The sequence below is a fragment of the Mus caroli genome, unplaced genomic scaffold, assembly GCF_978045245.1.
Source record: "Mus caroli unplaced genomic scaffold, Mus_caroli_1 scaffold_7, whole genome shotgun sequence".
Lineage (NCBI taxonomy): Eukaryota > Metazoa > Chordata > Mammalia > Rodentia > Muridae > Mus > Mus caroli.
In genome coordinates this window covers 32,289,485-32,315,351 of record NW_028227262.1, presented here as the reverse complement: position 1 = coordinate 32,315,351, position 25,867 = coordinate 32,289,485, and the positions used below count along the sequence as shown (strand labels likewise).

At 40.6% G+C, this 25,867-nt stretch overlaps 1 protein-coding gene across 6 annotated transcripts in view; it reads left to right on the top strand.

The window, feature by feature from the left end:
- Positions 1–1,332: 1,332 nt before the first annotated feature.
- The window catches only part of Marchf8 (membrane associated ring-CH-type finger 8), a 69,332-nt gene continuing 44,797 nt past the window's right edge, over positions 1,333–25,867 (top strand). The window contains exon 1 of one of the 6 annotated variants that reach the window (XM_085840137.1): positions 1,333–1,737. The gene's annotated coding sequence lies outside the window, so the exon portion shown is untranslated. Of the gene's footprint in view, positions 2,034–25,867 lie in introns of all 6 variants that reach the window. The other 5 variants (XM_085840136.1, XM_085840135.1, XM_021165886.3 and 2 more) reach the window with 5 other exon arrangements.

Here is a 25,867-nt window from a genome sequence, read left to right as displayed (position 1 = left end):
GCATCTTTTGTTTGAAAGGAACCCATAACTGATAAATCTGTGCTTAACCATTTGAAGAGTTGAGTGTGACTAGTTCTAGGGTAACATTGGTCCCCTGGCTCATGCCTCACTTGTCATCCCATAATCTACAATCTAGGAGGGGAAAGTCCGCTTTAGCACAGACAGGAGGATTTTACCAAAGGCCACAAGGCTTCTTGGACTGAGCAAATGGTCACCTCGAAGCAATTTCTTTTTTTCTTTATTTTAGCAGCTTTACCTTCTAAGTATAGAGGTTTCTTCCCACTTCCTGTTTGTTTCCTTGTTTGGACAGATGCAAGATGTTGGTCTCTCAGGACTCTGAGCTTTGTTTTAGATGAAGAGAGGCTTCAGAAATCTCTTGGGTAGGGAATCCTTGTGTTAGGAGACTCTAGCTTTGCCTAAATCTTTCCAGCTCCACAACTACTCAGACACTTCTAGCACTTGGAAGTCTTTGTCACTTCCTACAGTAGGATGGCAGGCTCCCACACCCCCAAATCACTTAACTGACTCTTCTTGCCCATGTATGACACTAATGGAAGTTTAGTCCTGCCTTATAGGAAAGCCTGCCACCAGGGCAGGAAGATTCTCTCAGGCTGTAGCTGCTGCTTCCCACTGCAAAAATCTGCACGAAAAAAAAATTCACCATTCCATCTTCTAGATGAATGTTGCTTTCAAGGTGATCTATAGGAACGGACCCATTTTTGCTTTGCTGCATGGATCCAGATGTTTTGTCTCCTGACAGTTTGCTCTCTAAACAGCAAAGTATGCAAACTGACCAGCATATTTGAGTATGCTGAGTAACCTGATTAGCTAAACCAACAGTCCTACTTCTAGACAATAGAAAATTGTGGAGTACTGCAGGGATTGCCTTACAAATCTCTCATGAATTAAAAAATACCTTGAATGTACCGTGTAATAAAGATTATTGGATAAATAAAACTGCCAGTGGCCAAAACCTCTCCTTCTGTAAGATGTGACTTAGGGAAATTAGAATGGCAAGAAACAGTGAAAGCTAGGAATGATAGCTTCTGAGAGAATCTTTGGGTCCAACCAACAGTACTGGGGTGGGGACAAGTCACAACACCAGTGTACAGGTATAATCAGGGATGAGTTTAATGAAGACAAAGTAGAGTCAAATACTTATCTGTCTACATGGACAGCAATATCCTCATAAAAATTATGAATACCATATTTACATATCCATACCATATACACTCAGAATCTCTCTAGGTTAGGGAGAGAAAAAAAAAAAAAACCAACGAAAAACCCTGCTTGTCCATACACACAAACGTTTCACCGCGTAGTTCTCGCTCCCACTTCATTTGCTAGCGCACCGGAAGGTTTACCTTTCTCTACACTGAGAAGGTGAAGCCGGGTGGAGTCTACCAACAGCCTCACCCAGCGCCAGTCTACCAGGCGGCCGCCGCCGCCGCCACCCCGCCTTCCCAGCGCCCCAGGTCGTCAAAGCAACGCTTTTAGCCCGAGGCGCGGCGGGGCACGTGACCGGCGCGTCACGTGACCGGTCAGTCGGCGTCCTCTCGCTGGGTGGTGTAGGCTGCGCGCTGACCCAGCGGCCCTGCTGCGTCCGGCCCGGGTCATGCAGGAAGCGGGCCGCGCGTGGAGCTCCGGGCCCACCTGAGCTGCTCGCGCCGAGGTGCGGCGTGGCGGGGCCGCGCGCTCCGGGCCACCAGGGGTGTGGCCGCTGGGAGGCCGCGACAGGTGGGTGCGCGGAGGTCTCGGGCCGGGGAGAGGCCGCGTGCTGCGGGGCGGGGTCCGGTCACCCAATCGGCCGGCGGCCGAAAGTCTCGGGCGCTCTCAGGTGAAGTCCTGCCCCGGCTGGGCTGTGACCTGCCCGGGCTGGGCTGTGAGGGCGCGCACCGGGCAGCCCTCCCTCCCTGCCTCTGCTTCAGTCTCCGCGTCCGTCCGAGATGGAAGTGTGGATTCCTGGTGTCTGAGTGCCTGACGTGGCGTCTGGATGGTGCTGCTCAAGTAGAAGCGCTGGAGGCAAAGCGTAGGTAGGCTGCTTTGCATTTTAATCGCCGCCCATTTGCTCGTCTTTAAAAATGTTTTTTTTTTTTTTTTTTTTTTTTGGAATCCACTTGGATTCTCCTTCATCTGAGTCAAGTTTTTTAATAGGGAACTTATTAGGGGAGGCTTATAATGGCTCACGTTCTTCTCACGTGTCTTTAACGCAGTTAAACCTCCCTTAAAAAGAAAACAAGCTTCTCTGAAAGCCCATTTGAAAAAAAAAAACCAACAAAGGAAGAAAGAAAGCCAGCCCTTTTCAGCTTCTTTGTCTCCCCCACGTAAAGACACACAGTGGTCATACAGCTGTCAAGATTTATTATGAAGTGAGTTTTTTTTTTTTTGTCGTTTGTTTTATGTTTTTGTTAATTTGATGATGTCTCAAGATACGTATGAAGTATGGCCCTTCCCATTATTTTTTTCTTTATTTTGTTTGATTATATGCTATGAAATTAGAGAAATGATAAGTATATAACTTATCTCTTGGAAAAAACACCAGTATTTCTGATCAGCCCCAGGAGGGACTGCAATCGTGCTTTTATATAGTAGACTTCACATCTACTTGCTTGGTTAGTTACTCAAAATGGGAGTGGAATACTTCATTTAGAATACTCAAATCACGTGCTGTGAAAAAGAATGTATGAACTATACATGGAATGATGTGGACACTTTTTTTTTTTAACTAAATGTTGAAAATCTGAAGCAAGAAAATTTTGCCTTTTGAGAGATTCAGTGTATGAGACCCTATGTTCAATAAAATCAAACGAAATATCCTGTTGGATGCAGTGCATGAGGGTATGCCAAGTGTGAAATTACTGAGGAAGTTAAAATAAAGAGCCATGTGGACTTTCCTAACTTCTTGATTCTGGAGACTTTATTGATAAGAGATGTACTGAACTTTGATGTTAACAGGGAAAATCGCTGGGCACGGTGGTGCACAGTGATCCTGGTAGTGGGAAGGTAGAGGCAGAGAACACATTTTAAAAAGTTTGTCCTTTGTGAGGGGAGTGGCTGTCAGTAGTCTAATGTCTGTGCCGCCCAGGTGAGGTACATCATCTTTTCCAAGACAACTCCCTCCTTTACCTTCTCTTTAAGTTTAGGCAGACGAGGCTTTTGTCTGTTTATCGGTGTTTGGTTTGGTTGTTCGATTCTTCCCTGGGTGTGGAAATTGTGTTGCATGTCTTGGCCTACATCTAGGATTGTCAGATGAAACACACGATTCACAATTAAATATGAATCTCAGGTAAACACAAAATATGTGGAACGTACCTAAACTAAAAACAAATTTATCATTTATTTGAAGACAAGTTTTCCTTGCTTCTTGTTGCTAAATGTGAGTTTTAAGTCCAGCATGGCTATGTCATTTAAACTTGCATTAGGAGAAAATTAGTTCAAGGCCCAGACAGGATGGAATAGATTCTCTTGTTAAGCTTCCCTGTTGGGGGCCGCAGATGTGGTTCTGTAGTAGGGGGATGCGTAGCGCGCGCAGGGCCTTTGTCCAGTTTCTGATAAAGAGCCCTCTTTACTGTTGGGTGAGCCATCTACTTGAAGGGCATCTTCTGTCACAGGAGTTCCGTCCCTCTTTTTCCTCTACCATGTTCTGTTTCTTCACTTTTCTTTCTGAGGATTGAACACAGGCTCTCACACAAACCAGGCAACTGCTCTGTGACTGGTCTGCAGCCCACAGCCCGTTGTTTGTAACGTCCCACGTGAATACTGTATTGACTTCATGTCCCCTCTCTCTCCATTTCTCCCTCTGCTCCCACAGTTCCCTCTGAAGCACATGGCCTCTTAGCCCTGTGTGATTTATTTCTCTTCCCTCTCCCTGTGGATTGTCCTCGTTTTCCCAGGAATGTTTGTTGATCTTCTCTTTTTTACTATTGATCTGCATGTCTATTTTTGAGCCAAGATCATGCTGTTGTATTATGATAGCTCTGTAATATATCTTGAAATCTGGAGTGGCAATCCCTTTGATATCATTCTTTTTGCTCAGAATTGCTTTATTTTGTAGGATCTTTTGTGGTTCATATGTTTCCTTCCTATTTCTGTAAAGAATAGCATAGGGGGTTTTTATTGAGATTACATTGAATCTGTAAATTGCTTTGGTAGAATGGTCATTTTCACAATATTAGTTCTACCAATATATGAGCATGGGAGATCTTTCCATTTTTTTTTAGTGTATTTCTCATTCAACCTCAGAGTTGAATTTTGAAGTTTTGAAGTTGTTACTGTAGAGGTCTTTCACCTCGTCAGGTTTATTCCTAGACATTTTATTTTCTTTGAGGATAATGGGATTTTGTCCATAACTTCCTTTTCTAAGTGTTTGTTATCGGTGTCAGAACAGCTACTGAACCAGGTAGTGGTGGTGTATACCTCTAATCTGAGCAATGGGAGGTAGAGGCAGTTGGATCTCAGTTTGAGGCCAGTCTAGTCTACAGAGTGAGTTCCAGGGCAGCCAGAGCTACACAGAAAAATCCTGTCTTGGAAAACCAAAACCAAACACACACACACACATGTATCCTCTGCAAATGGGTAATTTGACTTCTTTTCCTCTTAGTACCCCTTTAATTTCCTTCTCTTGTTTTATTGCTCTAGCTAGTGTTTTGAGCACTATATTGAAAAGGAGTAGGGTTAGTGGGTAGGCCTATCTTAGTTTGATTTTAATGTACTGCTTCTATTTTTTCTTCAGTTAGGGTGATGTTGGCTTCTGTTTAGTTTTAATTTGAAGTCTATTTTGTCTTATCAGGGTAGAGATGCTTGCTTCATGGTCCCATTTGCTTGGAATGGTGTATTTGTTTGTTTTCTGTTGCTATGATAGCTCTATGACTAAAACAAAACAAAACAAAAACAAAACTTCGGGAGAAAATGGATTCTTTTCAGCTTATGGCTTAAAGTCTATCATGAAGAGGAGTCAGGGCAGGAACTTGAGGCAGGAACCTGGAAGCAGGAACTGAAGCAGAGGCCATAGAAAAAAGCTGATCACTGGCTTGCTTCCTGTGGCTTACTCAGCCTGCTTTATTATAGCATCCAGGACCATCTGCCCAGGGGTGGCACTGCCCACGGTGAGCTAGGGCTTCCTGCATCAATCATCAATTAAGAATATGCTCCACAGACTTGTCCACAGGCCAGTCTGATGAAAATATTTTCTCAATAGAGGTTCTCTTCCTAAATGACCCTAACTTGGGTCAAGTTGACAAAAAACTAAGCAGCTTATATATTTTTTCCATTCTTTCACTTTAAGGTGGCTCCTGTCTTTGAAATTAAGATGTGTTTCTTGTAGGCAGAAGATAGGTGGATCTTGTTTCTTAATTCACTCAGCAAACCTGCGTCTTTCAATTGGGAACTGGGGTTACTAATACCTAAAGTTATTACTTAACTTACTTTAATTCTTTAAATCACCATTAAGACAGTTTGTTGATGACTGTCATTTTGAGGAGGGTTTTTCATTTGTTTTATTCATGTCTTAGTTCTATTTTGTGTTTTAGTACTACAGCTTCATTTGTTTTCTTTCTATATTCCTTTGGATGTGCTTATTCATTTATTCAGTCCTAAGTATTGCTTTTAGTATATTCTAGGACTAGTTTGTTGGAAATGAATTTATTATTTCATTTGTATAAGTGTCTGCCTGCATATATGTGCACTGTGTGTGTGCCTGGTGTCTGCAGAGCCCAGAAGAGTGCACTGGATCCATTGTAATTATAGTTACAGAGAGGTATGAATCACCATGTGAGTGCCTGAAATTGAACCATGGTCTTCTGGAAGAGCATCCGATTCTAAAGTGCTGGGCCATTTCTCTCATCTTGGAAGTAATTTCTTTAAGCCTATTTGTATAGTGGAAAGTTTTTCTTTGTCCTTCAACTCTGCTAGTTTCGTTGGGGACAATATTCTAGGTTGCCATCCATGGTCTATTAGAACTTGAAGAACATTGCTTTAGGCTCTGGTGGCTTTGGAAACTTTCCATTAGACTCTAACTCTGATGGGTTTCCTTTATGTTTGATGTATGCTTTCTCCCCCTTTCTTTCTCCCAGTGCACTCTTCTTGTTATGTCTATTAAACACTTTTACTATAATCTGCGGTGGGGAGTTTCTTTTCTGGTCATGTCTACTTGGTTTGAGTATGTCTTTCCTCAATTTGGGGACGTTTGTTTTGTGATCTAGTTGAAGATCTGGTCTGTGTAGTTGATCTGGAATTTTGTTTTCATCTGTGCCTATAATTAGATGACTTTTCAAGGTGTCCAGCTGTTCTTTTCATCTGTTTTTTTTTTTTTTTTTTAACTTTTCATAGTTTTTGCTTGAGTAGTTCAAATCTTCTCCATCTTCAAGTCCGGGCCACCCCCCTTCTCTTTGATTCTACTTCCCAGGCCCTCCCCTGAGTTCTCCAGTCATGCCACTGAGTTTCATTTCAGCTCATGCTCTCAGTGTTTTTAGCTCTTTACTGAATCCAGTTTTCAAATCCTGAATTGTCATTGTCATTTCATTCAGTCATATATTTATGTTTTCTTGGCTATCACTCAGGCATATATTAGAATCCTTATTAAATTTGTGGAACTGCCCTCTCCCATCATTTTTAAACTCCTTTGAAATGTTTGATAAAGTTTGTGATTATTCTTTTAAGTTTGGTTCTGGAGTCCATATAGGTAATTCTCACTGGATATCTCCATCTCTATCTCCATCTCTATCTATATCTATATATCTATATCTATCTACCTATCTATCTATCTGGATAGTTATAGATAGATATATATGGACATATATATCCCATTTATAGACGTATATGTGTATATATATGCATATATTTAGATATATGTGTGTATATACATACATACACATACACACGCACACATACGTACTGAGTGAGGACATAATGTCTTGGCCTTTCATATTGTTTGTGTTTTTGTGTTACAGCCTGAGTACCTGAGCATGTAGGATTTTTTTTTTTTTTTTTTGGTTGTATGTCTGATGTGAGATTGTAGCCTGATGCTGAAGCTGGTTGAATGTAGCAGTACCAGGGACCACCAGTGACTCTTGATTGCTCAGTTGTGTTTTCATGCAGTTGGACTGTTTCACTTTCCTATTAGCAGTGTTAGAGAGTTCCTGTTCTACTGCCTGTATGCTCACTGGTGTTTAGTATTTGAAAATCTGTTATCTAATGAAGGTTCAGTGTTGGTGTGCCTAAAGAACTCTTCTTACGCATCAGCAAGACATTAGTAAGTACTTTATACTATCTGATTCTACCACTTGCATGCCAGCCTAACAATATAAAGAGAAAGCTCTACCAGAAAGTAAGCACAGGATTTAAATGGGTATGTCTTTAGATAAGACAAACAACTGACCGGTACACACACACACACACACACACACACACACACACACACACAATGCTGAAGGGGGAAACACAAATAAAGATTACAGTGAAGATCTAGGATATAATCAGAAGTCTAACTTGGGTCGAAATCACAAGGCCAAGAGTTCAATCCCCACCCCATTTATAGTGAAATAACACATCACACTTACTAGAATTACTAACATTTTTAAAAGATAGATATAAAAAGGGTTGGTGTGGCTGTGGGGAGTTGGAGTCTCCATATCTGGCCAAGGGAGACTGTGGAACAGTAGCAGTTTCTCCAGGGCTTACATACAGTGATCCACCATGATGTTACATACAGTGATCCTCCATGATGTTACATACAGTGATCCACCATGATGTTACATACAGTGATCCACCATGATGTTACATACAGTGATCCACCATGATGTTACATACAGTGATCCACCATGATGTTACATACAGTGATCCTCCATGATGTTACATACAGTGATCCACCATGATGTTACATACAGTGATCCACCATGATGTTACATACAGTGATCCACCATGATGTTACATACAGTGATCCACCATGATGTTACATACAGTGATCCACCATGATGTTACATACAGTGACCCACTGTATGTGGGGTCAGTGGGGGGGGAGTGGGGTGTTGGAAATTCAATGCCAGCCTGGCCTCATAGTAAAACATCATCGCGAAGAAGAAAAATTATGGGGAGAAGATGGTGGGGATACTGCCATACATAACTCACTCCTGTCTTCTTCTATTGGGAGGCATTTAGTATGCTCCAGTTTTCCCCCTTTATAATGGTGGTGCAGTGGCCATTCTTGTATATAGATATTTAAACATTTGTGGGATGATTATTATAGAGCCCTGAAAATAGGTCTGTTGAGGATTTGTATTGGGTAGTGGAGTTGTCTGTCTTTATGTTATTATGTTAATGTACATTAATGAAATGTACATTAATGAAATGTAGGTGCTTCATACATAACATTTTAATTTCCATACTGGAGGACTTGGACATCTTAAACTCTTCAGTTACCTTTCCTCTACTCTTGAGTTTCGTTATAATCCTATTTTTAGTGAAATCAATAATTAATATTTAATCAGTGACCTATTGTTGAATCACAGAGTCACCTAGGAGTCTGTGACTATATCCCATCTCATTAAAAATTTTGTTATGTAATTTTGTCTCAATTTAACTCTTCAAATGCAAATTTTATGTTTTCCCCAGACAACACTTGCCATTGTGTTGCCTTCTCTGTGCTTTCCTCACCTCAGACCAGTGAATTGGAACATAATGGTTTGTTTACACCCACCATTTTGAAAAATATCTGTTATATGGTATTGTAGTAACAATAGCAACAACTACATATTTTTGTAATGCAAAATCCAACAGAAGTTGGTCTTGTCTCCTCCATTTGTAGCTATGCCAAGATGGCAGAGAGTTACGTGGAGGGTCTCAGGTGAATGTTGAAAGACATTCCAAGCCAGACTTGACATCACTTCCCTACAATGTAGTGACCAGGATTTACCCACATGACATCTAACATAATTGGAAGAAGACGGGAAGATACAATCTCATTAATTGCTCAGGAATAGTGAACTGTAGTGAGTGGAAAGCATTGACCCCAGCTGTTCCTCTTCTCAGACTATTTCATTCTTCTTGGGACACACAGCACACAATTCTCTGTGTGAAGAAGGCCGTCCAGAGTCCCTTCCAGTCATGGCTGTCAGCTCAAAGTACAGATCTCTGTCTTGTTCATGGCTGTCAGTTCACAGTACAGATCTCTGTCTTAGAAGAACTTCTAGGAAATGCTTGAGAATATGAAGCTGTCTTGAACTAGGCTTCTCTCAGTGCATCATGCCATAGCTGAACTTATTTTAAGTACAAATACTTTAAAGAATTACTAGAAGCCTTAAGTTTAACCCCATTGTGACAATTATTAGGAATGTTCTAGGACTTAACCAGATGGAATATGTTTGGAAGGATGACTAGTGTCACTGGTGACTGTGATTTTACCATACCACCTCTGACCTGGGTTTGTCAGTGACATGGGGATTATACTCCTTCCATAGGGGTCCTTGTGAAATTAACTGAGTTATTGTAGGCTAGACTCTATGTATAAGAGCACACACTAGCTATTGACATTTGACCTAGGTATTTATTGTAGTGAAGAGTAATTATAAAAATGCAATTTATTACAAAATGTAATTTTTAAAAACTTACCACCTTTTTAAAAAAAAATTCACCACAAAACTTTGAGAGATTGCAGTTCTGTTACATAATATTTTACTGTGTGGTACAACTCTGAGGGCAGGACCCAGAATCTCCAGTTCACCTGCAGTTTTTCCAAGTGGCTGCTTGTGCACTGTCAGGTCTTGCCTTTCTTTCTGCCTCATTGTGTATGTGTACCTGTGTATATATCTATGTGTGTATCTCTGTGTGTCTCTGTTGTACTTGTGTGTATACCTGCATGTGTACACCTGTGTGTGTATATGTGTACCTGTGTGTATATGTACCTCTGTGTGTGTATGTACCTGTGTGTGTGTTTGTGTGTGTGTACCAGGGTACTCTTGTGGAGGTAAGAGGATAGTTCTCATACCATGTCAGTCCTGAGGATCAGACTCAATGGTCTTGTCATCCATTCATAATTGTATGACATAAAGGGCCAGGTATAACACTATTCAGGACAAAGGACATCTCACAGCCTAGAGAAGAGAAAAAGACTAGGAGTTGGAAGTCCAGATGATGTGAGAGAAACTTCAGGGCTGAAGTTAAATTTTCATTAAAATTTGTTCATAAGTTCTGATTGATGGAGGCTCTATTGATTCATCACAGTGAACACATTTCTGTGTTTTTGTTTCTTAGCTATGCTGGAGATTGGACTCCTGGCCTCAAGCTTGTGAAACAAGCATTTGCTCTACCAACTGTTCTACAGTCCCAGCTTCATGTCTTACTGCTCTTTTCTTTTTTAAAGACAAGATGGAGTTTTGTAGCCTCTTCTGGTCTTGAACTCCCACCTCAGTTGTTCCACTGCTAGGAATAATGTATATACTACCTTGCTGACTTTCTTCTTTTTCTTTTTTTGGTTTTTTTGAGACAGGGTTTCTCTGTATAACGCTGGCTGTCCTGAAACTCACTTTGTAGACCAGGCTGGCCTCGAACTCAGAAATCTGCCAGCCTCTGCCTCCCAAGTGCTGGGATTAAAGGCATGTGCCACCACTGCCCGACCCTTGCTGACTTTCTAATGGGCACGTTTCTAATGGTCTTTCTGTTTAGTGTTGAAATGAGTCACTTTAAGCTGTAAATACTCCCTAATACTGGGGACAAAAGTTATGTTAGACATGCAAATGATATTTGGGTGGTAGGTCAGAGTTAAGGACTTCACAGCCATTTGGCCTTCATCGGAGGAAATTATGACTCAATAAAAACAAAGTAAGGAGAACCTGCTGTGTGATTCAGTGGTCATGATATTAACTAAACTGTGACAGTGTAGCTGTGTGTTCTTAAGTGCTTTCTTGCTTGTGTCTGGTTTGGGTGGAAGTTCAGGCTGAGTATTATGTTACCAGTTTTTACAGTTCTACTCCTGTAGATCTTCTGTCCTTTTTGACGATTCTCCTGGGAACAGCACTGCTATCTCCTTGACTGGCCTTTCAATACTTGCCACCTTTCCCCCGACTGACCAAAGCTGGGCTTGTGCATGAGTCCTTCTGTCCTGATGAGATACTCAGCTCAACTTGTCATCACTCTGTGGGGCTTTGCCAGCTCTGCAGAGGTGTTTGCTGCCTGGGCAGCATTGATAGTTGTTATCTTCTCACTGTTGCTGCTTGGAGGTAGCGTTTGAAGAAACACAAGATAACGCCAAGAGAAGGCATACATAACACTCTTGTTGTGTTTCTCGTGCCTGAGATAGAATTTTGGTACTCAAAGGAACAGTTCTTCCACCCTGTTGTAGCATCTGATTTAGGTGTGTGTGTGTGTGTGTGTGTGTTTTAGAGGTCCTAAACTGCACAGCTGTCCTAACCCTGCGCTGTCTTTTTCCTGATGAATTGGAATTGGATGCTGCCAATTCCAATTGGATCGTAACTTTTCTTTGTGTGGGAAGCTTCCTTGTGCATTGTAGGATGTCAGTAGCATCCTTGGCCTCTTATAAACTGCCAATAGCACTTACAAAGCCATGGCAAGCAAAGATGCCTCAAAAGTCACTACTGTTGATGACCACTGATGTACTGATGACTGTCCCTGGCCCTCTGCTAGATTAAGGTCATCCTACTCCTTGTCTGGTTGTCATTGTTCCCAGCCTTGCTCCTCTCCCCTGACCACTATACTCAGGATCCTAGTAAGGTGGAAAGTGTTAAGTGGAAGTCAGACTCGGTAGGTAGGGCAGAGCTGGCACTGCAGCATACAGATGGGTGTGTTTTGGGGTGGTGGCTAGTGATTAGATGGTTAAATGTCTTTTGACATGAAAATGAGCAGATGACACTTCACAGAACTTAATTAGGTATGTGCTGTCTGTTCTGTTCAGAGCCTGCCTTGGGGATTTGGGTTAGGAAAGAACACTTCAGGGATTATTTTTCTTAATGTTTTTATTTGAAAGAAGCAGGGGGAAAAAAAGAAGCTTCTATTTGCCATATTTAAGGCATCTTTAGTATAATATCTGGAGTCCATTTCTTTGGCATGTAAGAAGTGATGTGGATGCATAGGTAAATATGAAGCAGCCAGTTATTCCTGAATGTAGCTGAGAAAGGTGTAAGCCTTAAGGCGCAGAGGGAGCAAAATGGGCAGGTGGGGAGGACCACCCCAGGTGAGAAATGTCACCTTTGCCTGAGCTGGTTGGAAGGGGCAAGCAAATTAGATCTCATAGCAGGAGGCTAGACCAGATTTTCACCCCATTAATATCTTCCTTGATTGCTTACTTTTAGTTCTTAAAATCTAGACTTTAATGAGTCCCTTTTTCTTAAGATCATCCAGAATACCCATTTTGTAAACTTTAACCTCTTGATATATTTTTTTTGCAACCCTTTTCCCATTTTAATATCTTTTAGTGATAGGATGTTGATGTTGTGGTTATACCCTAATTTCCATATTGCAAACATGTAGATTGTTCTAAATAATTTTACTACTGTAAATCCCCTTTGGTGAATGTCTTTTATTTTTGGAGTGTGTCTGTATGTAGTATGTGTGTGAGTGTATGTGTGGAGCAGGTATTGCACTCCCGGGGCTAGAGGAGGATGCCAGGGCTCCTGCTACATATGTTCTCTCAAGGACTCTGGAGGGAATCTGTCCAGCTGTCGTCATGCTTGTAGCACATGAGTTCTCACCCACTGAGTCATCTTTTCAGCTTCTAATGCGTGGCTCTGAGTGTGAGTTTCAATCCACAGTCTAGATGATTTCTTTAAGAGAGCACAAACTTAAATGATGAAGGTGTTTTTAAGGCTACTGATTCATATTGCTGAACCACCTTTCTGAAACTGGCCAACTAGTTATTCCTACCTCTAACTCCCATTAGATGGTCATTTTAGAAAGTCTTTGCCAATTTTTAAAAAGAAAATTACTGATTATGAAAAAACGATCTCATTGTCATGTACTTACTAGTGAAGCTGACTTGTTTTTCTCTTTTCCTTGTAAAGTTCATTATTTTGTTTTATGAAATGGCTACAAATTGTCTGCTACCCATTAATCTGTTAGACATTAATATTTTTAAAACATTTATATACCCAGTACTTCCCCTTTCTCCTTTCTTTTCTACTTCAGCCTGCCTGTTCTTTTTGTCATGGTAGGCATCAGACCCAGGGCATGCTCTAACTTCCACTTCCAAAAGCTCTTACATATTAAAGGTCTTTTTTTCTGGGGTATTTATTTGAAACACTTTTTCTACTTTTCCAATTTTTCTATTGCTATATGATTTCAAGCTTACAGAGAAGTGTAAGTGTATTAGGATCTGCGGTCTGCTCTTTGTTAGAGGCTTTTTGCTATATGTTAGCAGGAGCCAGGCCCTTCTCTCCTTTTCTCTTAGGAATTCTCAAGTTGTCTGCCTGTGCAGTGGTGACCAAACTCGGTGTAGCAAGTCCTGGTTGTCTTTCTGGTGCTTTACTGTTCTCTCTGTCCATACCTCATCCACAGCCATCCTGGATTTAGCTGTCATCTCAGACTCTTTTTTTTTTTTTTTAAAGATTTATTTATTTATTATATGTAAGTACACTGTAGCTGTCTTCAGACACTCCAGAAGAGGGCGCCAGATCTCGTTGTGGATGGTTGTGAGCCACCATGTGGTTGCTGGGATTTGAACTCTGGACCTTCGGAAGAGCAGTCGGGTGCTCTTACCCACTGAGCCATCTCACCAGCCCCATCTCAGACTCTTGACATGGAATAGTTCCTTAATCTCTCTTTGTTCTTGACATCAGTGTCTTTGAAGGGTACCCACCAGTTATTTTCTAGAATATTCCTATGTGTATTTCTCTGTAGTTGCCTCATGGTTATATTCAGTTTTAAACTTTAGACAACTATAAAAACCAAAAATATTTCTGTTCTTCACAGTTTAACATAATAGTAGCCATATAGTGTTAGTTTGTTATCTGTTAGTGATGACATTGGGAACTGTGGTGAAATTGGTGTCTGCCACACATTGCTTTTCTCTTTGAAGTTAGTTAAACTCTTCTGTAGCTCATTAGTCTTAGACTTGAATTGTGGGTTTTTTCATCCAGATTTCTTTCTGTGTTAATCTTCTCCTAGTGTGAGGAAGAACTTTCTCTCCTGCTACTTCCTGCTTGTTTTTTCATTCAGTTATTTATTAGAATGATACATATGCATATTCTTATTTAGTAACATAATTACTATAGTTTATGTACTTGTATACATTTTTTTCACACATCTATATTTTTGTCTTCTGAATCTTCATTTGTTAATCTTTTATAATAAAATGTAAGATTAGGTAGTTTATATTCAGGAATATTAATTTTTCATGTGGGTGTGGTGCTTTAATCCCAACTGTTAAGGTAGATGGAGCTTTATGAGTTTGAGGCCAGCCTGGTCTACATAGTAAGTACCTGACCAGATAAGGTTACATAGAGAACCAATGGCCCCTGTATTAGTTTTACTTAATACACTCTTGGTCCTTTTTCTCTCTCCAGCCTTCGTAGCTGTCTACCTCTTAATTGGAACATTTATGTAGTCTCTTTATATTGAATGATTATACAGCTAAGCCAAATTTTTGGCATTTGCAAAAAAAAAAAAAAAAAAAGCAAGATTAGTTAGTGACCCTGCAATCAGTACTTTGGAAGTGCTTTTGATCTCTGTTCAAAGCCACTGCCACCTCAGTTCTTACTCTGCAAACAGCAGCCTTCCCTGCTCTACCCAGCACTCTTCACAGTTAGTATACCCTCCCTTCCCCTTGAGGTAGAGTCTCACAATATAACCTTCATGGCCTTGTACAGGCTTGTGATCCTTCTACTTCAGCGTCCTGAGTGCTGGGATTGCAGGCGTGTGCCACCAACCTGGCCTACAGTGTGTACCTTTTGGTGGTGGCTTGCACAAAATGACTCTCAGCTTTTGTGTAGGGATTTGTATAGTGTTCCTGAGTGCAAGAAGATGTGATGTGCCTGTGGAAAAGAATATTTGTATACGTAGAGAAAGAAAGAAAAACTAGGAGACAAACAGAAAAATAGCAAAGTAGATTCCTCTATTCATAGACATTATGCCTGTTGTTTTCTGTTTTCTTGTTATACTTTGTAATATTTCTCTTTATTATATTATTTCTCTATATAATTGAAGACTACATTTAATTATATAAATTATATAAATATTATATTTATTCCTTATTTATTTATTTATTTATTTTACATGCTGACTGCAGCCTCTCACTCCCCTCTACCCCCATCTATTGCTCCTCCATCTTTCTCAGAAAAGGGCACGCCTCCCATGGATATCAGCCAGCCATAGCATATCAAGTTGTTATAAGACTAGACATTTCCTCTACTATTAATGTTAGATGAGGCAATCCAGTAGGAGAAAAGGGACTTAAAAGCAGGCAACAGAGTCAGAGGCAACCCTTGCTCCCACTGTTAGGAGTCCCACAGGAAGACCAAGCTACACCACTGTTCCATATGTGTAGAGGCCTACGTGAGTCCCTTGAAGGCTCCTGGTTGGCAGTTCAGTCCCTGAGCCCCTAGGAGCCCAAGTTAGTTGATTCTGTGGGTTATCCTGGACCCTTCTGGCTTCTACAATTCTTCCTACCCTCTTCTGCAGGATTCCCTAAGCCCAGCCTAGTGTTTGGCTGTGGGTCTCTACGACTGTTTCCATCATTTGCTAGGTTGAAGCCTCTCTAATAATTGGACTAGCCACCAGTCTATGATTATAGTGGAATAATTTCATTGACTTTTTTTTTTTTTTGGGCCATTCGTGTTAGGTTCTATCCTATGTCTCTGGGCTATCTAACTTGTGAGTCCTGGCTCTGTAGTCATTGTCAGTGGTGGGCTCCCTCTCATGGTGTGGGTCTCAAGTTGGACCAATCATTGATTGGCCACTCCTATAATTTCTATGCCACCTTCACCCCTGCACATTTTGTAGGCAGGACAAATTATAGGTCAAAGGTTTTGTAGCTGGGCTGGTGTCCCAATTCCTCCACTGGAAGTCCTGCCTAGTTACATGCCTAGTATGGCCAGTTCAGATTACATACCCCCCATTGCTAGGAGTCTTAGCTGGAGTCACCCTCATAGATTCCTGGGAGTTTCCATTGTGTTAGGTTTCTAGCTTGTCTCAGAGATGCTCCCCTCCCTTCCAGTTGCTTCTCCTAGTTCTCTTTCCCTCCATCCTTTCACACCTGATCCCCTCTGTTTCCATCCTCATCCCACACCAAGACCCTTCCCCCAGACATTTGTGATGTCTATTCTATTTTCCCTTCGTAGTGAGATTCATGTATCCCCCTTTGAGCACTCCTTATTACTTAGCTTCTCTGGCTCTGTGGATTATAGCACGATTATCCTGTACTTTATGACTAATATTCACTTATAAGAGAGTACATACTATGTTTGTCTGTCTGGGTCTGGGTTACCTCACTCAGGATGATTTTTTTTCTAGTTCCATCCATTTGCCGACAAATTTCATGATATCATTGTTTTTAATTGTGTAAATGTACCACATTTTCTTTCTCCATTCTTCAGTTGAGGGACATCAGGTTCTTGCTATTATAATTAAAGTTGCTGTGAACATAGTTGATCAAGTATCCTTGTGGTATGGTGGCGTGTACTCATAGATTGATTACCAGTTTTCTAAGAAAACGCCATTATTGATTTCTACATGCTGCTATTTTCAACATTTTCACTCTCTTACTCTTGGTCTTCCTCTCTCCTTAGTGTCATTGTTGTTGTCATTGTTGTTGTTATTGTTGGTGTTGGGGTGTGTGTGTGTACATGCATATTTTGCTGGGACAGTAATATCAGTATTTCATCTTCATTCTTGAATGGTAATTTTGCTGGCTATGAAATGCTGGTCAACAACTCATTTTGTCATTACGCTGAGGACAGCATCATGCTGTCACCTGGGTTTTCTTATTGCTAGTGAGATCCAGTTGTAGAGATCACCTGTCTTTCTGGCTACTTTAAAATCCTTTCTTTGTGTTTATTTTGAAATTTATTATAGCAAGTCCATGTGTAATGTTTCTTCTATTTATACTACTTTGTGTGTATTGTGATCCTTTAATCTAGATTGAAATCTTTCATCTGTTTTATTTTTAAATAATTTTCTTTTTAAAATTAAAAAAAAAAACTTATTTTATTGAATATGTGCTGCCGCAGACTCTCTGGGTTCCTTTGTCTGTGTGGAACGAATCTCTGGGGCAGGTGGGCAAGGTGTCGGCGGGTGACAGACCAACATGTGAGATTGTGTAGAATCTGAATGTATTTTGTCAGGTCGAGCATCAAACCTTTTATACCGAAGAAATAACAAGAAACCAGGCAAAATACAATCCACCAAGTTACAGTGCCGCAATATAAAAGGAATGTATACATCAAAAGAAGGCGGGGACCAGGCTGCTGCCACAAAGAAGGGAGCCAGGTGTAAACTAGTCTATTGTTAAACCCACCTCCAGGGGTTCTGCACTAGCAGACCTTTCATGAATACTGCAATACCCCAACCCCCCTATTTCCTGGGTCTACAGAAGAATTTACCAACTTGCTTCTAATATGAAGCTTGCTATACCTAGCTGTAGAGAAGATCTCTGTCTCAGTGGGATTCCCTAGCTCTATTATGGTATTCCCTTGTTTGGGTGCGATTTGCTACTGTCCTTAGTAAATACTTCACAGACCAGCTCTGAGCTACTGGCTCCGTCTTTTATAATGTTTAATTAGTTACTGAATAGGTAATTTCCTTACTGCATTCTGTCCTTCTGGGACCTTGGAACACTGGGGAGACTTAACTATATCAGAATTTAATCTTAAAAAGCATTTATAATAAAATAATACTAAAAGAGAGCACGTGGTTCCATACACCAGACTAACGTGGGGATAGGGTATATGAGTATATGAGTATATGGGTAAATGAGAACGCCAAAGCTCCAGGAGGTGAGTTTCCGTGAAACTCTTCCTTGTGAGTGCTTCCAGGCTTTTCAGCCTGTCAAGCAGACTTGACTGGAGTGTGTGGCAGTGTGTGGGTGTTTTGCCAGCTTGAGTGTCTGTGTACCACTTGCATGCTTGGTGCCTAGGGAGGCCAGAAGAAAGCATCGGATCCTTGGGGCTGGATCTACAGATGCTTGTAAGCTGCCTTATGGGTGTTGGGAATTGAACTTGGCTTTCTGGAAAAGCAACCAGTGCTTGTTACTGCTGAGCCATCTTTTTAGCCCTTTAGTTTTGAAAATGCCCAACTTTTATCTCCTCACATGTAACTTATGTTCTCTGTTTTCTGGGATGTGAATAGTCTTCAGGGAGTCCATGCCATTTTATTCTTGTCTGCTTGTGTCTCTTTAATATTTTTCATTTCTTAATGATGAAAAAATTCTTTAGTAGTCTTTTAGCTTTAATCTGTTTCATTCATTTAGCTTTGTCTTAATCATTCTTATTAATTTCTAGAAGTAGTGGGTTTTTTTTTTAAAATTACACATATTTGTTTATTTTGTGTATGTATATATGTATGTGTGCCATATCACATATGTGGAGTCAGGACAGTTCATGGAATCAGTTCTTTCCTTCCATCCATGTGGGTTTGGGGACTGGAACTCAAGTCTTTAGGCTTGGCAGTAAGTACCTTATCCCACAGAGCCATCTTATTGGCTTTTATTCTTTTTCAAGCTGTCCATTTTTTTTTTTTTGTTTTCTCATTTAGTTCATTTATTTAAATATTTAATATTCTCTGAGAATTGAATTTTCTGAGAAAAGAGCAGGACTGGCATATGTAGGTTGTGTTGTCTAATGACTCTTCCTCACAGAGATCTCTCTGTGAAATGGTATTTTTATGTTTTTTTTTCCAAGACTTAATCTATAGTGATCTAAATAACTTTAAATAGAGACTATTTGAATTCTGCCAGAAAGTCAGGAGCACTTTTGTTCTAGGTAAAATTAACCATTTAGCACAGTTTCAGTCCTCAGCTGTGTCCATTCTCTTCCATGGCTTCCTTTGTAAGAAGGGTTTCAGAAGAAGATGGGGAGGTAAGACAGTAGATGGGAAGTAATTAAAAAAAAAAAAAAAAAAAAACTTATCCAGCTTGGCTTTTTGGTTTAAATCAGAAGAAAGAAAATACTTTTGGAACCAACACTGGGTATTTCACCTTGAAATTCAGCCTTAGAAGAGGACAGGCAGCCCCAGAGTTCACCATTTTGCTGCCAGTTCAGGACTGCAGACTCAGAAGCTTAAGAGAAGAGGGCTGTGGTGCTGCAGAGCTGCTAAGGATGCTGGTGGTTTCCTGTGACACAGCTTTTTCTTCAGCAGCAACTGTGGGTTCAGCTACAGGATGAAGTTTTTACAGGTTCTCATTTGTGTATAGAAGAACAAAATGAATTCTTCCCTGTCCAGATCGTTCCATCCACACATTAATGGTATGAGATACTTCATGAAGAGTTACAGTCCTGTGGTGGAAACCACTTAGGAGGTTGCTGATTGGTTGGACTTACATAGTATTGGGACAGGCTATTACTGTGCCAGGCAGACTCAAATTCACTCTTGATGGGGATGGCATTCTTTAGAATGAAAGTACTGTTTTTGTTTGCAATAGATTTTCCTGTGTAGTACAGGCTGACCAGGAACTTGGAATCTTCCTGCCTCGGGTTCCCAAAATCTGGGAAATGTATGGGCTTGGCCCACTGTGCCAACAAAAATTGTGTTTCAAGAACAGTTGATGATGCCAGTTGTTGTGGGATGGCTGTGTAGCTAAAGTGTGGGTACAGACAAGAAGCAGAGCAGGTTTGGAGACTGTCTGGTTCAGGAGGCACATCCTGGTGATGACCAGTAGTGCGCCAGTGATGACAGCAGGTTCTGCAGGTTGAGCCCAGTTCTGGAGTGACATTTCCGGTGCTGGGCCCATAGGTTCCTCAGGTGAAAACACTTCTTTGAAGCTATCTGCATTGAGAGGTACAGCTTTGTTTTTTAAAGATACATTGGGTTGGAATGTTTATTTTATTGGAACAAGATGAGAATTGTTCTGTGATAACTTCTGTGTTAAATTTTATTGGTTTTTTATCACATATTTCTTCACTTTGGACCTCAATGTGTCCTACTTTACATATACTTTATTTCTATCGAAATGGAAATTTTATTTCATTATAACACTGTAAGTGAAGAAAAACTGTATCTATAGAAAGAGCAGAATTGTGTGGTGATTTGGCTGCAGTGCTGGGTACTCTCCTGCTGCAGTTAGTTGATATCAGGTGCATGTATACATGAGAGTGAACCAGCTGATGTTGGGACAGAGCTGATGGATGCCCTGTGCCACTGCCTCTGTTGTCAGTACAAGTGTCCTGTGCTGACAGGGCTACGACCATGACTGTGGCAGCCAGGGTGGGAATTATCACCCATGCTGCTGCTAGGCCTGGCCAACAGCTGCTGTTTGCTGTGCTGTTGGCTGCCTTTTTGATGAGTTTCTTGAACTGCACATACAGTTCCTTTGCTTTCTGTGGGGTAATATGAGTCATGAAGACCATTTGTCCTCTAAACTGCTCTGCTCTCATGTTCTCTCTCAGAGTTGGACTCCTGCTTTAGAGTGGAGCGCTCACCTGTCTCTTCCCGCTGACTGCAGTCAAGGTCATTTTTGTAGGCAGATTCTCAGTCATGTACAGAATCTCAGTATCTTTTGTTTAGAGTGATCTCACTAAAGGTTCAAATTGGATCTCGTTAAAGGTTCCAAATGACTGTGGGTTCAGTTTGATACTATTGACAATGTTTTTTTATACATTATGCTAAATTATTGTTATCAGAAATGGTTTTAAAATTTTCTAAGTATATGTGTATGTAGTATATATACATGAATGTTTGTATATATGTGTATGTTTGCATGTGTGTGTGCATATGAGGTCTTGTCTGTGCCAGAGAGAGAAAGAGAGATGGAGGGAGGGAGGGAGAGAGACAGAGGGAGGGAGGAAGAGGGGGGGAAATGAATGAGAATGTATGTATATAGTTAGGGAATCTTCTTCCTTTGTTCTCTACCTTCTCATTGAGGCAATGTCTTTTGGTTAAACCCACAACCAATATGGCTAATCTGGTTTGATCCAGGGATCTCCTGTCTTTTCCCAAACTCTGCCATTACAAGTAGCCTGCCACTCACTCAACATTTACATGGGTCAAATGCCATCAAACTCTAGTCCTTGCACTTGTAGGGAAAGTGTTTTTGTTGTCTGTTGAATTCTGTTGGGCTGCCTCCCTGGCCCATTATTACACTCATAGTTAAGTCCACCTCCTTTTCCTCATCATTATTAAAATTATTAAAATTGAATAAGTAGATTTACCTGAAGTATGTGGAAGGAAGAATGGTCAAGTACTTGGTCTGTTAGTTTGCATCCAAGGCACAGATTCTAGGATTATATGCATGTGCTGCCGTGTTTGGTTTTTTATGCAGTCTTGGGGATAAAACCCTGGGCTTCATGTGTGCTTGGTAAGCACTGTACCCACTAAGCTATGTCCCCAGCCCTGTGTCCTTCTCTTCTTCCTTGATTTGTTTTCTTATTTTGTTCTAGAGTTTATGTCCCAGGAGTTTATGTCTTTAAGAGACACATGGGAGGGTTGTACTGTACCATGGCTCTTGTATTGTTGTAGTACAGTGGGACAGAGCTTTCCACGCTGGAATAGTTGTTTAGAAATTTGAAGCTGTATTTTGTAGTGCTATGGAGAAGTCTGATTTCATTTGACTTAGAGCCCTTTGCGATGTAAGATTTGCCTCCTATAGGAAGATTTCTCTTTTAGATCTTAGAACTTTATGCTAACACCTTGGATAAGAACTTTCTGCTTTTGAATTCATTGCACCAGGTACTTAGTGGTCTTTCAGCCTGGGACTTGTCTCTTTTTTGTCTCAGGTTTCTTGAATTCTTCCTGGTTGTTTAATTTCTGTATGTTTGTAGCCCCTTCTTTCTCAGTGGAGCTATGAATACTCTCATAGTCACAAGTCTTTTGTCTGCCCTTTCATTTTTGATGTATTTTTTTCTGTCCACATCTAAAAAGATGACTGAAGCAAAACAATATTTAAAATTCTCTACTGACACTAAATATTTTTGTGCATAGCATTTGCACATAGCTCACTCTCTCTCTCTCTCTCTCTCTCTCTCAGCCACTCGTTCTATATATTTTCTTTGGGGAACTCATGTGAAACTGTTTTATTAGGAAAGAGATGATAAAAAAATATGCAGGGAGAAGCCTGGCTGACAGAAGCTCTTGAGTAGCCAAGTGAGAAGAGGGTCAAAGAACTCCAGGTACATTCTCAGTGCTCAGGAAACCCATTATACCACACATGGTAATGTCATGAAAGAATTTTCACCTGTAGGTAAGTTAATAGGCCTGGTTAGAAGGAAACTGACAGTAAATATGTTGACACACCAGAAGTGCCTGATCCTATGGTCAGATCCAAGGTGTCTTAGGGTTTCTATTGCTTCAAAGAAACACCATGACCAAAAAGCAACTTGGGGAAGAAAGGTTTATTCAGCTTACACTTCCAGATCATAGTCCATCACTGGAGGAAGTCAGGATAGGAACTCAAACTGGACTGGAACCTCGATGCAAGAGCTGATGTAGAGGCCATGTCGGAATGCTGCTCAACCTGATTTCTTATAGAATCCAGGACTACCAGTCCAGGGATGCACCACCCACCCTGGGCTGGGCCCTTTTCCATTGATTACTAATTGAGAAAATGCCTTACAGCAGGATATTGGTGTTTTAGTTTTGTTTTTAGCTATTTTATTGGGTTCTTATCTTATCTATCTCCCTTCCAACCCTTATTCCACCCTTACCTCTTTCAACTCCCTGACACTAGGTAGGAGAGAAAGAAGGTTCTCGGGGAAAGAGGGCATGGACCTTTATAGGCCACTTCCTGCTGATTAGGGGCTTTGGGTCCTTGGGATAAGTCCAGTCGTCCTTGTCAAAATATTCAGCAGTCCTGCAAACCAGCAATAGCAAATGCAACAGCAAATGCAGCAACAAGACAAACAAGCAGCATCAGGGGGATCAGTGGCTGCCACAGGCCCTCTCGGGGCTCTCCCATTTATATCCTTCTCTGGAGTTCCCAGAATCAAACTATCTGCAGCTGGCAGAGGTCACTCTCTGCTAGTGTACAAGGCAAATCAAAATCACCTACTGTGAAGCAGCCTCTTATCCCATACCAGACATCTATAGTATGTTTTTTTGCTGTTGTTGGTTTTTTTTTTTTTTTGGTTTTTCGAGACAGGATTTCTCTGTGTATCCCTGGCTGTCCTGGAACTCACTTTGTAGACCAGGCTGGCCTCGAACTCAGAAATCCGACTGCCTCTGCCTCCCAAGTGCTGGGATTAAAGGTGTGCACCACCACCGCCCGGCTTATAGTATGTTTTAATAGACAAGCATTGCTTGTTTCTGGCTATTTACTATCTGCCTAACTTTCAAAACATACACAAGAGGCTAAATAAAGTGTATTTCTGTAATTAACTAAACTACAAGTTAACAAGACTACAAGTACGATTATTTATAGGTGACTAACTACTGATTTGCATTTCTAATTATCCTAAACAGTTTGCAATAGTAGCTTTCATAAGACTAGAAGTTGAAATTACATTCAAATGAGTTACATATGTGCAATACATTAAGTAAGAATTGAACAAAATAACCTTACATTTCTATCAGTATACAATAACCCATACCAATGTATAATATTTGAGCCTAATAGATTCAGTAATCTACCCTTTATGCTATCACCTTATATCCATTTCCTTTTTTTTTTCTGTTTAGTACTTTTATCATCCCCTCTCTCACTCCTTTCTCCCTAACACTAGATAGGAGAGAAAGACAGGAGAGAAAGAAGGAAAGACAGGAGAGAAAGACAGGAGAGAAAGGAGAGGAAGATAGGAGAGGAAGAAGGAGAGAAAGAGAACCAGAGAAAGAAATCCTGACTCTAACCTCCTTTACTTTGTTTCCTTCCTGACCATGACCAATAACAACTTGTAACCTACCCCTAAAATAACAACAAACATCTATAACTCGCTGAATGACCAAAACCCACCCACCCCACCTCTTGGGAATGGGGGTCCCGTGTTCTTATATTGCTTCTAGCTGTCTGGGAGCAAAGACATCTTTTGTGGATCCTAAGAAAATTGGGCTATTGGCCAGGTCCTGGGAGAGCTAGCTCTATCTTTTGCTGTCCAGTCTCTGTGGGATAGGAAAAGCTTAACTGAAGACCTGGCTGAAGCAGTCTATGAGGTTGGACCGTTTAAGACCAGTGGTTTTGAAATTAACCTGGATGCAAATTTTTGAGAAAAAAAGTAAGTGAGGAAGTTAGTGAGGCTGGATCAAATGGCCTACTTTGCTTTGGGTTTGGCCCTTTTGTTCTAAAAACACACAAACTTTTAAAGGTAATATTTAGGTACATTTTTGCGTTATCATATGTATGGAATTTGCCATGTGCACAAATCAGCTCTATGTGTGAGCAGGTGAAAGGCATCTATCAACTCTCTAAATCTGTTTGAACTGTGTAACCAAGCTGTAATATAAATCTTCATCCATGCCATATTAAAGGTTGGCATGTAATAATTAGTCATGAGGACTGGGTTGCAGAGACATCCATGTCTCAGGTAGCAGGAGGTCTTCCCTGATTAAATCTAATTTCTATAAGTTTTGGTGGTAACCATATATTTTTCTTTCATTCCCTGTAGAAACGTGAGCAAACTGCATCTTCATCACAAAGCTATTTATTGCAGGCTTCCATCTGGTGTCAGTGTATAGGTTGATCGAATTCCACAGACTTTTTCTATAACCCAGTGTCTCAGCTGCTGTTGTTCCTTCATTAAAATTAAGAGAATTTAAAGTTAACAAAGCAGTATTTAATGTGTGCCTGGGGCGCTCACTCTCCCTTTTCGTCTTATCTTTAATAAAGTGAGATTAGTTGTCTAAGGACAGCTGCGTGTCTTGCAGGGTTGTGTGCTCTACTGTGATGGGCTTTGTATTATAACATGCAAAGAATTGTCTCATCTTACTGAACACATATGCAGGGGCATTATCAATCTTACTTTGTGCAGGTATCCCTATAATTGTCATTATTTCCAGTAAATGTGTACTTACAGAGTCAGCTTTTTCAGAACTCAACACAGTTGCCCATTGAAGCCCTGAATATCTATCAATGGTATGGTGTACAGCCTTTAGTTTTCCAAATTCTGCAAAATGAAACACATCCATCCGCCAGATTTTATTTCTTTCCTAGGGTTACTTCCAGCAGGTAATAGAGTTTTTGGTTATACAGAGAATAAGAAATTTCCTCATTTCTTTGTGCCAATGGACCTGGCAAACATGTATGAGACTGAATATGAGTAATACATAATGGATAGTTTCTATGTCTGATGGCCTGGTGCAGTTGCATAAATAACAAAGTTAACTATGAATTATCAGGAATAAGTTCAGTTTCTATTGCAAAACAACTCTTTCTGCATGTTGAGAGTTAGTAATTATAGTAAGAGAGAGATTCAGAAAAATCTAATAATTCCATAAGGATTGCATAACAGCTCTGATTTTTTTTTTTTTTAACTGAAGTATATGGGCTTTGGAACTCTTTGCTTAATTTTGCTGATTTATAGCCTGCATTTCCAACTCATTTGCATCAGTATAGAATGTAGGTGCTACAAGAATTAGCAGTCCCTTTACAATACATGGGAGAACCCAATTAGTTCTTTTTAAAAGCTGTAAATGTTTGCTTTTAGGATATTTGTTATTAACTTCTCCCTAATAGTTACTACAAGGTCGTTGTCAATCTTCATTGATTATCCATGACATAATCTCAGCATTAGTAAGAAGTATTACAATTACAGTTTCAGCTGGCTGTTCCTGACAACTGACAGTCTTATTC